This window comes from Pinus tabuliformis, chromosome X, assembly GCF_031772625.1.
Source record: "Pinus tabuliformis cultivar Carrire ecotype Pingquan chromosome X, CPIR1, whole genome shotgun sequence".
Classification (NCBI taxonomy): domain Eukaryota; kingdom Viridiplantae; phylum Streptophyta; class Pinopsida; order Pinales; family Pinaceae; genus Pinus; species Pinus tabuliformis.
In genome coordinates, this window is record NC_142308.1 from 599,245,363 (window position 1) to 599,252,768 (window position 7,406).

Genomic DNA, 7,406 nt, shown 5'->3' on the forward strand with positions numbered 1-7,406 from the left:
TATAGATGATTAGATTTAATAAGTTTATGATTTTTTTTGGGTTGTATATACCATTAGATTTTAAATTATTTTTTGGTTTTTATTTCCATTTTAATATTTACTAGATTTCAAATTATTTTTTGGTTTCTAATATCCATTTTAATATTTATTAATTTTACATATTCTAATGAGTTAAAATCATAATATCCTATTACAAATTCTCAAACATTACAAATGGAACATACGGGAACATTACAAATTGCACATAAATACCGGAATCCGGCTCTTAAATTCATTAGGAGATTGTAATTTCACAGAGCGATACTTTGTCAACGATATAATCACTTCCATTATCTATTGCTATCAGAAATGATATGAAGTGAAAAATGTGTTATTAGCATAAACATTTCATAAACTATCTTATTCAAAACAAAATAAAAACACTCGGTGCCCGTAACTATTGCAAAGAAGCTACAGATTCCTGCGTTTTATCATTGAACATTTGCCTTCAAAATTCCAACGCCAAGCACTGACAATGTCTCCATACTATATCGCTTATCGCGCTTGGTTCCATGACTCAGAAGTTGCACCATCAAATCTGCAGATCTATTCATTAATAACCTTTGCTATTTATAAATAAAATAGAACACAAATTGATCAGTTCATTTTTAAGGAGGGAGTCATTGATTTACCTTGAGCGGAAAGCATCCAGTTGCTATCTTGACTGATAGCCCAGAAGAAATAACCCAACAGATGCTTCTTTTTAGCGAACGAAACCTTTGCTGCCACTGACTGTTTGTTGTCGTAGCCAACCCACATCATGTCTGAAGAGTATGCGTAGGCCGACACAGTTTCCTTGTCAAAGACCTCTGTTGCATTTTTTGACTTATGAAGTCACTGATCTCCGAGAAGAACATCACTCCCGTTTCGCTGTTCAGGCTTTGCTTGTGACCGGTAGCTATGGTGGGGGCTCCAATCCCTTGTTGGAATTTAATTCCAACTGCAACATAAACAGCTGGACATAAATCTGATTTGCTGTAGATATTCCAGACTGTTGGATGCCTCAAAGTCGTGCTTGATATTTTCCACATTAATGTGCATTAAATTTTCAGCATTAAATTCCCCTGCAACAGCCGACTTCATTTCTTCAAAAGGCATCACCACTTGCTGCATTCAATACACAGATAAGCTTTAGAAGATATTTTTATTATCTTATTGTTTAAAGTCAAATATGTTTTAACATATAAATGTAATGAACAACAGTTCTGTTTTAAGTTAGAAGAATGTAGAGAGTTTTTTCTTGTAACGCACAGCAGTGCTGAAACTATAATTTTCAGATAGTGAAAAATCGGTTTTTGGAACTGAAGCGTTCCTGCTGTAATCCCTCTGTCAAGAGGAAGATGCTCTTCAACATAATCTTTTGCGGAAATCCCTCTATGTGAGGAAGACGAATTTGTATCAGTTGGTTTACTGTTTATAAATAGAAGTTTTATTTGCGCATTGCTGTTACACCGTAACCAGAAAATAGTCTTGACGTCAAAACAGAGTGTTGCTGATACACGAGTTTCAGCATTGCTGAAACACCGTTGCTGATACACTACAAACAGCAACTGACGAAACTGCGTTGCTGAAACACTGTATTCCGCAAACGATTTTTATTTCTGTTGTGTTAAAACAGAGTATTGTTCTGTTTTTCAGTTTTGTTTAGAATTATCAGAAATTCCAACATGGTATCAGAGCTGGTCTAGGCACTCAGTGAGTCAAAAACAGAGTTTGTTTTTCACTGTAGGAGCTGTAAGAAGCTTATTGAGCAGATTTTCTCCAGCAGAGAAAGTTTTTTCTTGTTTTTATTTATACAGTCAGTATCTCTTCTTTATTTATACAGTTTAAGATGGCAGATGCTAGAACAGGTTTGAAAAATTCCCAACTACCACAGTTTAATGGGAAAAATCACAGTTATTGGTCCATAACAATGAAAGCATTGTTTGCGTCTCAAGGAATATGGGAGCTGGTTGAAACTAGCTATGCTGAACCTGCAGATGCAACAGCGTTGGCTGCTTTGACAGTAGCAGAAAGAGACCAGTTGAAGAGCGACAGGAAGAAGGATGCCAAAGCTCTCTTTTTTCTCTTCCAATCAGTACATGGAAGTGTTTTTCCACGAATTGTAGCAGCAACAAAATCCAAGGAGGCATGGGATATTCTCAAAACTGCCTATCAAGGCATGGAGAAGGTGAAGACTGCAAAGTTGCAGATGTTGAGGAGAGACTTTGAAACACTCAGCATGAAGGAATCTGATACAATAGATTCATTCTTCACTCAGGGTGTTGGGTTGATAACCCAGAAAAGATCTCATGGTGAGATTCTTGAAGAAAGAAGGATTGTAGAGAAGATCTTGAGAATTTTACCCTCAAGGTTTGAATCTATTGTGGTAGCAATAGAAGAAACAAAGGATCTCTCACAGTTCACAGTAGATGAACTGAGTGCTTCTCTTTTGTCTCATGAACACAGACTGAGTAGAGGAACAGATTCCTATTTTGAGCAAGCATTCAAGACTCAGATGTCTTTTGGCCAAGGAAAAGGTTGAGGCAGAGCAAATAACAGAGGTCATGGAAGAAGCCAAAACAAAGGCAGAAATAATCCTGCAAGCACAAGTAGAAGGAGCTGCAATCAAAACCAAGATGAAGGTTCAAGTAAACAGCAAGCTCATGGACAAAGGTATGACAAATCCCAAGTCCAATGTCATTATTGTAAGAAATATGGGCACTACGCCAATGAATGTAGGAAGAAACAAAATGACATGAATAGTAGGCAGAATGCTAATTTTGCAAATGAAGAAGATAAGAATCCAAAGATTGTGTTGTTAGCATGTAACATTGCACAAGACAAACAAGAAGATTTTTGGTTCTTAGACTTAGGTTGTAGTAAACACATGACTAGAAATATTGCAATGTTTTCCAATCTGGATGAAAATGTGAAATATGAGGTAACAACAGGAACTGATAGTAAGATATCTGTCAAGGGTAAGGGCAGAGTCAGTATCCAAGCAAGAAATGGAGAACAGATGATTGTGCCAGAGGTATACTATGTACCTAGTCTGAAATGTAATCTTTTGAGCATTGGACAGCTCATTAACAAATGTTACAATGTGTTCTTCAAAGATGATATGTGTACAATCAGAGACATATCTCCAAGTAAGAAGATCATTGCACAGGTGCAGATGACCAAAAATAGAATTCCTCTCACACTCAGGGCAGATTTGAAGGAAGGAAGAACTATTGCAGCTGTTACACAAGAAGTCTTTCAGGAACAAGTGAAAGATGAGAATTGGTTGTGGCACTTGAGATTTGGACATCTCAATTTCAGAGGCTTGAATCTGTTGCACAGAAAGGGAATGGTAAAGGGATTGCCATTGATCGAGAAACCAGACAGCCTTTGTGAAGGCTGCATCTTGGGCAAGCAACACAAAGAAAGCTTTCCAGCAGGAAAGAGTATAAGGGCAAAAGCACCCTTGGAAATTGTTCACTCTAATGTGTGTGGACCGATGCAAATACCATCATTTGCCGGAAATAAATATGTTTTAACTTTCATTTATGATTACACCAGAAAGACATGGGTGTATATGCTGAAACAGAAGAGTGAAGTGTTTGAGAAATTCCGCCACTTCAAAACTCTTGTTGAGAAGTAGTGTGGGCATTTTATCAAAGTGCTCAGAACAGATAGAGGAGGAGAGTACATCTCCAAAGACTTTTTACGTTTTTGCAGAGAGAATGGCATACAAAAGCAGTTCACCACGAGGTATACACCTCAGCAAAACGGTGTTGCTGAAAGGAAGAATAGGACCATTCTTGACATGGTCAGAAGTATGCTGAAGGCAAAACACTTGCCGCATGAGTATTGGGCAGAAGATGTCATTTGCGCAGTTTACATCTTGAATAGATGCCCAACTAAAGCTGTCATGAACAAAATACCAGAAGAAGCATGGAGTGGTCAAAAGAAAACTGTCACTCACATGAGAGTATTCGGTTGTGTAGCATATGCACATGTACTGGATCAGCTAAGGCAGAAGCTTGACAGTAAGGGGGAGAAGTGTGTCTTTATTGGCTATTGTGATGAGTCAAAATCATACAAACTCTATAATCCATCCACCAAGAAATTAATAGTAAGCAGAGATGTGCAGTTCATTGAAGATGAAGCTTGGGATGGAAGCTTAGAGAAGACAGTGAATGTGAAGACAATTGTGTCTCACGAAGAAGAAGAGGAAGGGACAGCAGCAAATAATCCTTCCTTGGTGGCTCCTCCTCCACCACAGCAAGTACAACAAACCACACCACAAGCTGGAATTCGAACAACCATGAGAAGTCAAGGAAGTGCTTCTCTAAGCACACCATAGGGATCAGAAATACCCTCAAGTTCGGATGGAACTCCAAGCACACCAAGAAGACCAAGATTCAAAAATCTGAATGAGATTTATGAACAAGGAGAGGTAAGTAACAATACCGGTTTGAATTCATTATTCGCTTTGTATTGTCATGTTGATGACCCAGTTCATTTTGAAGATGCTGTGACTCCAACTGTAATGGGGTTGAAATTGACCAAAGAAGACAGCAGCAAGGATTTTGATCCAAAATTGTACAAGAGCATAGTTCCCAGACTTATGCACTTGACTACAACTAGGCTGGACATTATGCACGCTGTGAGTTTAATCTCCAGATTTATGGAAAGACCGAAAGAGACTCATTGGCAGGCAACCAAGAGGATTCTAAGGTATGTGAATGGAACGAAGGGGTTTGGTATTTTATACTCCTCTTCTGAAAGTTTCATCTTGATAGGTTACACTGACAGTGATTGGGCTGGAAGTGTTGATGATAGGAAAAGCACATCGGGATATGTGTTTCATATGGGATCGGGAGCCATCTCATGGGCTTCCAAGAAGCAACCAGTTGTGTCTTTGTCAACAGCAGAGGCAGAGTATGTGGCAGCAACAGCAGCAGCATGCCAAGCAGTGTGGCTGAGAAGAGTTCTCAGAGATTTGTGTCATGAACAAGAAAAGGGCACAATCATTTATTGTGACAATAGCTCGGCAATAGCATTGTCTAAAAACTCTATTTTTCATAAAAGGACAAAGCACATAGACACCAAATTTCACTTCATACGTGAATTGGTTAACAATGGTGAGATTGTTTTGCAGCACTGCAGAACAGAGGATCAGTTCGCTGACATCTTGACAAAACCATTGGGAAATAAAAGTTTTGATCATTTCAGGAAATGCCTGGGTATGCAGAAAAAAACCCAGCAGTTGAAATTAAGGGGGAGTGTTGGAATTTAATTCCAATTGCAACATAAACAGCTGGACAAAAATCTGATTTGCCGTAGATATTCCAGACTGTTGGATGCCTCAAAGTCGTGCTTGATATTTTCCACATTAATGTGCATTAAATTTTTAGCATTAAATTCCCCTGCAACAGCTGACTTCATTTCTTCAAAAGGCATCACCGCTTGCTGCATTCAATACGCAGATAAGCTTTAGAAAATATTTTTATTATCTTATTGTTTAAAGTCAAATATGTTTTAACATATAAATGTAATGAACAACAGTTCTGTTTTAAGTTAGAAGAATGATAGAGTTTTTTCTTGTAACGCACAATAGTGCTGAAACTATAATTTTCAGATAGTGAAAAATCGGTTTTTGGAACTGAAGCGTTCCTGCTGTAATGCCTCTGTCAAGAGGAAGATGCTCTTCAGCATAATCTTTTGTGAAAATCCCTCTATGTGAGGAAGACGAATTTGTATCAGTTGGTTTACTGTTTATAAATAGAAGTTTTATTTGCGCGTTGCTGTTACACTGTAACCAGAAAATAGTCTTGACGTCAAAACAGAGTGTTGCTGATACACGAGCTTCAGCATTGCTGAAACACCGTTGCTGATACACTGCAAACAACAACTGACGAAACTGTGTTGCTGAAACACGGTATTCCGCAAACGATTTTTATTTCCGCTGTGTTAAAACAGAGTATTGTTCTGTTTTTCAGTTTTGTTTAGAATTATCAGAAATTCCAACATCCCTGTCTCGTCTAGGCTTTTCAGTATCCAGGAACGCCCATAGAGCGGCATTCCCATGACAACTTTTTTGGCAGGAACACCAGAGTGGAGCCACGATCCAATTCCGAAGCTGTTGCTGATGTTAGAGGATGGGTCATATAGTGCCGCATGAGCTCCAGTGGCTGAAGTGTCCTAGGAGTCGTGATAGTCGAAGCACATGACATTCATCTAATCCAAAGTTTGGGTAATGGAGGTCACAGGGTACGCCCTCTTGTCGGCGACTAGGAGGAAATACTGCGCAAAATACACAGCTGCGGTGAGGAGGAGCCGGGGATGATGCGGCCATGCCCTGGCTTCTAGTTCAATGGCATGCCTCCATTCAGCGAAGAGGCTGCCCAAGTTCTGCATCTCCATCGCGTCTTTGGGAAATTCCCAGTCGAGGTCGAGCCCGTGAAAACCGTATTTCCTGGCCAGCGCGATAGCTGAATTTATGAACACCTTGCGCCGGAAAGCATTGCTGGCCATTAAAGCAAAGGCAGTAGAATTGGATCCCCCGCCGCCGATAGAAATGAGTGTCTTGAGAAAGGGATTATTCTTACACAGAGTTAGGGTGAACTCTGCAGGTTTAGCAGTGGTAGGCAGTTCCACCTGGAACGTCCGGTCGTTTAAGTTTGCAAAAGCATAGAATATGTGCGTGAAGAGGACTGCATTGATGGAGGATGGAGGCGAGTAAGAGACTGTGTAAGATGGCCAATAGGCGGCCTTCACTCTTCCAACATGAGATGCAGATTGAGATGAGGAGGAATAAACTAAAGATGTAGTCATGGAGAGCAGAATAAATAGCAGATATTTTTTGGGTTGAGCCATGGCTTACAGAAATGAAAATCACAGATCGCAGTTTTACTAGAGCTGCAATTCTGGAGAACAAGAAAAAAGGCTTGACATACCTAATTTATATACTTGTATTTATAGTCGGAATTGGTGATAGCGGAAACGTGTTCCACCTCTTCAATTGATGAAGTGGGGTGAGTCAAGCTACCTAGAATTGGCTATTCAATGGCGCATTCAGTCTCCTAGTGGATAACAATCAATCAAAAAATTGAAGTGGATACAGTAATGGTGTCTCCACTTATGCAGTTCATCCTTTGAATGTGATACGCGGTATGTAGGTTACAAAATTCAACAGCAGAAAGTCCAAATAGAGTAGTGTGGACACACCATATCTTTTTGACTGATCTTCCACAAGAGCAATAGTCAACTCAAATAATCTTTTGACCAATGTTGTACGGTTGTGCAATTCAACGGTATCTACTTTTTTCAATAATTAGATTCTCACTTTACTCCATTAATGAGCACCTACACGTTTCCACTAAGATGCACGCATGTTT

General features: G+C 39.4%; 1 pseudogene; it reads right to left on the reverse strand.

The window, feature by feature from the left end:
* Positions 1-238: 238 nt before the first annotated feature.
* LOC149141447 (class V chitinase CHIT5-like) lies at positions 239-6,939 on the reverse strand (annotated as a pseudogene).
* Positions 6,940-7,406: the final 467 nt, after the last annotated feature.